This window comes from Pteropus medius, unplaced genomic scaffold (assembly GCF_902729225.1).
Source record: "Pteropus medius unplaced genomic scaffold, Ma_sr-lr_union100, whole genome shotgun sequence".
NCBI classification, from domain to species: domain Eukaryota; kingdom Metazoa; phylum Chordata; class Mammalia; order Chiroptera; family Pteropodidae; genus Pteropus; species Pteropus medius.
In genome coordinates this window covers 10813099-10821445 of record NW_024352783.1, presented here as the reverse complement: position 1 = coordinate 10821445, position 8347 = coordinate 10813099, and the positions used below count along the sequence as shown (strand labels likewise).

Sequence of the window (8347 nt, the reverse complement as noted above, 5' to 3'; positions counted from 1 at the left end):
ACTCAGAGGGGTGTTTCATTTCATACACTCGTCATTTGACCACTCACTTCTTAGCTTCTGCCACAATATTTGTTCTTGTGTCACTGACCTATCTCATCTGCATTATAACTAACTTTAACCTTAACTGTAATTATAACTGCCACATTTGTGATCCTTTCTTAATTAAATATTATGTCAAGTCAAAATGGTGACTTTTATTCCCATGAATCCTATTGTAGAGCACTAGCTTAGCCCGTTTAGGACCAGCCTGGTGTGTCTCTCTCATGTGTTATCTTTGATCCTCAGTTTCTCCTTTTTGGGACCACCCACCGCACAGATTTCTGCCCACAAGTACATTTGCTCCCACTCTCTTCAATCCAGTCCATTCTGTCATCAGCTTGGATTCATAAAAAAATTTTTTAAATTTATTGAGATGACATTGGTTAATAAGGTTATATAAGTTGTAAAAGTATACAATTCTATAATACATTATCTGTATATTACAATATGTGTTCACCACTCAAAGTCTTGTCTCCTTCTATCACCATATACTTAATCCACTTATTCTCTTCTGCCTCTCCTCACAATGCTTCCGCTCTGGTAATCACCATACTGTTGTCTGTGTCTATGAGTTTTTGTTTGTCTTGTTTATTGCTTTAAGCTTTATGTCTCATATATAAGTGAAATCATATGTTTCTCAACTTTTTCTGTCTACCTCACTTTGCTTAGTATGATATTCTCAGGATCTATCTAAGCTGTCATAAATGGCAGCATTTTGTCTTTAATTACAGCTGAGTAGTATTCCATTGCATATGTGTACCATACTTTACTTTTTATACAATTATCCATCGAAGGACTCCTTTTAGAATTTTGTTCACTGCTCAAAGAAAGAATAGACCCATCAACTAAGAGTCCTATACCCAAAAAAGCTATATACAAATAAAGGAGATAAAGACAGTCCAGATACACAAAAACCAAGAAAAATATTGCTAGCAGATCCACCTTACAGAGAATATAATGAGTGGTTTCCTGGTCTAAAAACAACTGACCCAGATTGTAATTAGAATTCTCATAAAAAATCAGAGAGGTGGCTGTCTTTGAGGCAGCTAGCTTGAGGCTGGGGAGCCTTGAGCTACATGCCATTTTCTGGGCTACAGAGACTAGTGAATAACATAGGATGGTTGATTAATGGTGACCAGGAAAAAAAAGGACAAGATGTCTGTTTATGCCTTGTGTCCAATATTCAATTGATATAATTATTATTTCTAAGACATTTTATATATGGGGAGTATATCTATACAAATGTTTTATAACTACCCTTTGTTTTTTATCTTTATTTCTGCTGGGGTCTTAAATTATAATCTCAATATCATTTCAAAATGTTTTATGTGTTTTCCTACATAGTTTCTAAAACTGTCATTTTTACCTTAAAGCCAAGAAAAATAGTCATGCTTTGTTTTGTCTTCTTTGTTCTTTTCTTTTTCTTTTTTTTTTTTTTAATTAACTCTACTTAGAATTTATCATGTTCTAAGGGGATTTGGGAAGATTTAATTTTATTGTCTGGGTTTGTTTCTCGATTCCATAATTTTGATTAAGTAAGTCTTTCTTAATTAATGATGATACTGTTGGCATTCAGTAAATTATTGCATGTACACATAACATTATAACACAAAAACTGGTTCTTTTTGGAGTGACCTCTGCATTTTATGGATGTAGATGATGGTTCCTGCAGCTGTGTATACTTTTAAGTGTTATAGCTTCGTATTACTGTTTATTATCTGATTAAGTATCTCTGCCCTTGATTATTTCACTTAAAACCCTTTTGGTTTTTCAGGTCCACTTATTTTTCCAAATAAGCTTTTACATCAAAGTAACCAGTTTTAATAATTGAGATATAATTTTGCTTTGACTTATACTAAACCTGTGCAGCCCAGGTCTATTAATCTAATCTATGTGCCATTTAGTGTGTGTCTCCTTCACTCAGATTATATTTATATCCTCAGAGAGATTGGGCTTTCTCCACATTAAGCCTTTGCCTTTCCAGATGAGTTTGTTCCTGGGTTGTTACTCCTGGGATCAGGTCAACTGATACATTCATATTTTCACCATTCGTACCACATATTTCTACCACTTACTTCCCGCATTCTTCCTGCCCCTGTTCTGCTTCCCAGATGACTTCGCTCACTTCCGCCAGTGCTGCTCAGCGACAGGCCAGGTGGATGTGATGGGAGAGATCATGACAAGAAGAGCACACACAGTGGCCTCAGGAGGCAGCGCCCAAAGATGACCTCTACAGCCCTGCCCTCTGAAATCACTTGGCTAGGCAGAAACCCTCTTCCACCATATGGATCCTCCTGCCACTATCCTGCTCTTTGCTCCCTGGAAATACTCTGTGGTCTCCATGGTCCCTCACTCCCGTTCCCAGCTTCCAGTGTGCTGTGGGCAAATTGTGTCTTTTTCTTTTTGCTTTATTGTTTGTTCTTTACATATTTTTAAATTTTCCACTATTTCAGTGACAAGGAAGGGCAGGGAACAATATTGAACCCACAAGCCCTGATTATCTCTTACAGGGGAGCCTTGAAAACAAAGGAGACCCCACACACACTGTCTTGAGGTATTCACTCACTTAAGGAGTTTACTTAGAGGAAGGCTTAGCACAAACACCTCCCTCCTTCCTCAGAGGACTGCTCTGTTGCAGCCAGGTAAACGTAGAAGCTGAGCCAGTCTGTGGTTTCTTGCCCATGTCTCGGGACCACAGAGCCCAGCCTCACTAATGGTCTGTGGCTGTGGGATAACTCGCCTCTCCTTGCTCAGGGAACAGATCATACAAAAGCCTGGTAAAGTTTCTTTTTCCTCTGGCCTGAGGTGTGAATTCGTGAGCTGATGAAGAGCTGTCTATCCTCATATGACCCCCAGTGATCTGTATCTGGGCACCTTCTTGCAAGTCCACCCCTTGGCTATGCATGTTGGGTAAGGTTCTCCTCTCTGTCCCCCATATCTTATCTCCAAGAGCTGTTTCATAAAGATCAGTATTAAAAAATGGAGGAACCCTTGGTGAAATCTGCATTATGTCTTTTCCCTCAAGGACACTTCCAAAGACATTTGAAGGATGCATGTGGGAAATAATTTAGGTCTTTAAAATAGTAAATGTGACAAAATAAAAAGCATGTTTCCTCTTTTCTGTATACAACATATTTATATTTAGCTCTCAAAGCTCCACTGGGAGTGGGGTGGTAGCATATGCCAGTGCATACACAGAAAGGTCCTTTATTATCAGCTGCTCAAGCCTCTAGGGGTAGTGAGCCATTTAAAGAAAGCGTGTAAGCAAAGCATCGCTCACATAGGTGCCAATGCAGGTCCAAGCATGCACCGGCAAACAAGGAAGGAACAGGCCTTCCCTGGACCACCTCGTCAGCTAAGTGAACTCAGCTGAGGTCCTGCGGCTCTGACTCAGTTTCCTCATGTAAAAAGTCTAGATAGTGAAAATAAGACTTTGGGTTTATACTGATCATTTTGTTTTTAAAAAATGTGTTCACAGTGCTTGGCACACTACCTGATGCACTCAATAAATGGTAGTTATATTACTGGCATTGTGATCATCGATGTTTATCTTTTGATTTTGATGTTTATGCAGTACATCACCTTTTCCAAGGACCAGCAGTCCTTGTTGTAAAGAAGCCTTCAGGTGTCTGGGTGTCTTTGAGAATTTCAAAAAGTAAACATCAAGGAGGTGGAAAGGACTTCCATTGATCAAAGTTGGAATGATTTCAAAAAATATATAAACAATGACAATTTGGATGATCATCCATTGAGTGACATGTCTCTGAGTCTCAACTGATAGTAAAAAATAAAAATAAAAATAAAATAAAATTGAATAGATAAATGTGAGCAATGGAAGGGATAACTCTCCTCTCCTTGCATAGACCAGAGGAAAAAGCAACTTTAGCAGGCCTCTGTATGGCCTGTCCCCTTGCAAAGAGTGGCGAGTTTCCTACAAAAAAAGAAATTCTTAAGTATAGAGAAATGAGGGAAAAAGGACATCGCTACTAGGCACACAACACTGTAGTAATTGTTTCTGGTCACTGGGCAAAAACTTAGGAGAACCAGGATATTGGCACAGCTTCAAAGCCTCGCCCCCAAGATCTGTACTAATTACTCTAATGGAGGTGGTACAAAATGATTGTTCTGGATATATTTTTTGATCAGAGCTTCTCAAAAGTACTCCCCCTGTACCCCATTCCCTCCTAGCTTTTTCTCTTATAGAATCTGGCTAATAAACTTAGGGTAATTCTGCTTTCCATCACACCAAAATCCTTGAAATGAAAAGTTACAAAAACCAAAGGTTTGGAATAGGATAAAAGTAAAAGTTTAAAGTGAACACATGCAGGTAAACGTTTAGACAAGTGCATTTTTCACAAATATCTGTGGTCTTACCTACCCTCTGACTCTTGTCCCCAACACCCAGCATGGCCTGTGGGAAGGGTTGGAATCTAGAGCCCTTCTCTCCATGAAATAGCGTCATGGTTGACTTCAGTCCAAGAAAAAGGTGAAGAGGCCACATCAACATGGTAAAGAATGAGAAAGACACCTGACTCTACTTAGTTCCTCAGAGAAGTTGAGAGAAAAGGTAAATGTGGGGTAACCAGAGGGAAACAATTCAAGACATTCCATGGATGCAATTTCTGTTTGATATTTTCTTGAAAGGTCATCACAAGGACTAGAGATGCTTTTCTCTTGTTTTTGGATGCAGATTGATGTTTCTCTGCATGACTCTGCAAGACCAAGAGTCCCAGATCCACAAAGGTGTCAGTGTTTGAAGTCTTGGTGAGACAAGTGCTCAGCTGCATCCCTTCCAGTATACCCCCACCCCATCAACAAGGCATATAACGACAGCTTTAATCTCCATCACTCCAATGGGAGAAAAGGATCTTGTTTTAATTCACATTTATTTGATGGTTTATTCATCTGAAAGTTCTCTCTTCGGGACAGGTGATCTTTTGCATTTCCTCATTCGTGACACACCTGCCCAGTACTTTTGTCCATATTGTCTGTTGAAGTGTTTGTCTATTAATGTTCTTTACCCATTAAGGGTCCTAAACATTTAATGTAAATGTTGAATATATGGTCCCATCATTAATGTTTTTCTCTTGTGCTCAAAAGGTGACATTGTGGCCAGTCTTAAAAGACAAAGTACAAATGGAGGAATGAAGGAACTCCAGAGAGAACAACTTAAGAGATGGGAAAAATTAATGAAATAACATGGTAAGTTAGAAAACCTTAGGAATACATAGAACAGGGCAGAGGTTTGGTAGAAACAAAGAGAGAGAAGAGAAATGAGGGAGGGAGAGAAGGAAGAAAGGAAGCTAAGACAGGACCAATCAATTATGAGTTTCAGCTAAGGAAAAAAATCGTAATATTAAGGGATAGTTAGAGTGTTTACACACATTATACATATACAGTATATGTGACCTTTGTCCATAGGTATTGCCTTTGATAATACTGATTTCTATTACTCAATAATTCTGTTTATGAACATAACTAATAAAAAGTACGATTTTATCACATTTAAACCATTCATTCACATACTTGAACATGCTTATCTGCCACTGTGGTAAAACTCCAATTATTCTTGAAGAGAGAGAATAATGAAGAAGGAAAGCAATCAAAATTGTTGTATTCATCTATAATATCAACTCTTCACTTGAGTGGAGGGTAGGTCATCAGAATGGCCAAGGAGTTAAAAATGATTTGTAAAGGTATATGGTTTAATAATAGATAGCTATAATTATAAAAAGATTAATAAATTATTACTTAAACCCTTAATCTAGTCCACAATCAGAAGAGACCAGAAAATAAACTGTGTTCTTGATTTCTATTTTGGACGTATTTTTCACAACCATGTTGCTTTTAAGGAACAGTAATTAAAATCTAATTATAATATAGTACACAAAGTTACATGAAACTGACCACAAATGAATGTGACCAGGAAGGTTGATTTCCTTTTAAAAAATATATTTAAAGATAGTTCTAAACAATGACAATATGTTAACATTTCTCAATTCTGGGCCATAGAAACACAGGAACATTTTTTTATTCTCTATTCTTTTCTGTTTGGGGGGGCGAGGGGAACGTAGTCATTGAAAGACTATTTCCTGTGCAGGAAAATAGTACAATTCAACAACGAAGAATGGAATGCGAAACAAAATAAAACAACAACAAATTAAACAGAAACCCTGAGTGCTTTCGGGAAATTCCTCTAGCATTGACATGCAGTCACAATCGGAAGGCACCGACAGAAACCATCAAGGGCGCTGGAGCAAGAGAGGAGTTCTCCAGAAAACATTAAAAAGCACTGCATCCATCGGGAACAGAGGAAAGTCTGAGTCTTACCTGCCCATAGGACACAGAAGGGCAAGCGCCCAGTGACTGGAGAACGCCGCGTTCACAGAGGCAAGAAGGGTAAAGGAGGGACTGGGACTCCACAGAGCAAGGGGCAAGAATGGGAGCGGGGGTGGGCGGGGGCGGGGAGCGTTGAGGAGCGTCACCTTCTCACCCAGGTGTCCTGACAGGTGCCGGTACGAAAAGCTGCCCAGCGCCTCCCGTCGCCTTCCGATGGCGTCACAGGACTGCGCAGACGGCGAGGGAACAGCGCGTCGCCCCAAAGCAAGCTGCGTGAAAGGCGGGGGGGCTCCCAGTGTAGCCTCCTGCCCAGTAAACACCTGTGGAAGGGAGGCCTTGTGGAGGAGCTGTGGGAGACACTGGCGGGGACAGACGGCGGGTCTCTGTCTCCCACCTCCTGGCCTTGGGCCTCCAGTTTGCGTCTGCGCAGAAGCCCCCGCCACCCTGTGCACGTGCGACCCAATCACCACAGTGCGCCAGCGCAGCGCCTTCTTTATTTTTTTTCGGACTACTGAGTTCGAAAGTCCACTTTCTATCTGTATTTTCTACCAGCAAAGGGCCCATCCCTCAGCTCCCCGACCACCTTCTTGACCCGCCCCCTCCGGAATCTCCCCTTTAGTGCCCAGGAGCCTCGTCTCCCCTTCCTCTGCGCTCCCTCAATTCTCACGGCAGCCACGTGGGGCCCTCCTGCACTCAAATGTGCGCGCCATGGGTGGGGGCGGGGGGAGCAGGGGAAAGGGGCTCCTCGCCCCGACCCCAACAGTCAAATTGATGGCGGTGTGTGGGGCTCAGGTTCTCAGCTCTGCGTGCGCCCTTCGTAGAGCAGGGCTCCAAGAACCTGTGGCTGTGCCAGATCTGGGTCTCGCATCTGGATTTAACCTAAATGCGAACCACCATCCACGGGGACACAGGTACTTGTAGTTTTTCATTTTTAACGTCGGAATTTTCATCTAACAATGACATCATAAGAATTACATTGTGCTAAATAAATACTAATACTCTTCCTTGTACGTACTTAGGAACATCGACACTTCGATGTCTACTAGTGACCTAGGTGTTACTGGCCTTCTAAGGTTCATTCGGATTCTAAAGACCTAAGGCCAGTAGAGGTCCTGGCCTCCTGGTTGATTATACTGTTTTGTTTTGTGGGGAGATCATTACTCTGCACGTGTCTTAGCTACCGGGAGTTCTAGCACCTGGCCAGATGTCCAGCAGTGTCCAGCGTGGACTCTGTGGGTAGGGTGGGAGTCTAGCAGTGTGTAGCGGAGGAGCGCAAAGTTGGGCAAGAAGAGTATGGGGTCCAGGGAAGGGTTTACAGTGAGGAACCCCCAGGGGAAAAAATATCCAGGAAATGGGCTGAGACCTCTCAGATCCAGGAGTGGGTGGCCCTGAACTGGCTGAGACAGTTCACTCATGGAATTAACACCAGGAGGGACTTTAGAGGTCATTTACACTTTTAGATGGGGAAACGGGCCCTGGCCATCAACTATGAGGGTCTAGGGCAGGATGACTTCTCCACCAAGTAAGCTGCGGTATGTGGCAGTTCTCAGCTCCCCTTGCTCCTCTCTCATCCCTGAGAGCTTGCCCTCCATAGGACAGCATCCCTTTCGTGGCTCAAGGGATGCTTGCTGATCCACAGTCCAGAGCATGGGTAGGAGAGGCCAGGCAGAGGAGGGAAAATGCATGCTAGAGAGTAAAGTACAGGGGAGGTCATGTCAACCTTGAGATGCAAAGTGAATCTGCACAATAATGGGGAGAGAAGGAACACCATCAGCAAACAAGCCCCCTGCCTTCTGGGGCTTAGAGGTCACAGTGCTACCTCCTTTCCACTTTGGGTGGGAGGTGGGCTGGGTGGGGTTCCAGTGACCTCTTCTCTTCAGGCTTTGCCCACCTTGTAGGTGCCCCTTAGCTCCCACTTATCTCTCCCCATTCAACAATCAACACAAAGGTCCATAAAACATGTCTAGGC

The 8347-nt window shown here is 42.3% G+C and overlaps 1 long non-coding RNA gene across 1 annotated transcript; it reads left to right on the top strand.

The window, feature by feature from the left end:
- The first annotated feature begins 6100 nt into the window (after positions 1 to 6100).
- Positions 6101 to 7388, top strand: LOC120589897 (uncharacterized). The gene is made up of 2 exons (XR_005649579.1): positions 6101 to 6438; positions 6549 to 7388. It is a non-coding gene; the product is annotated as an uncharacterized LOC120589897 (long non-coding RNA).
- Positions 7389 to 8347: the final 959 nt, after the last annotated feature.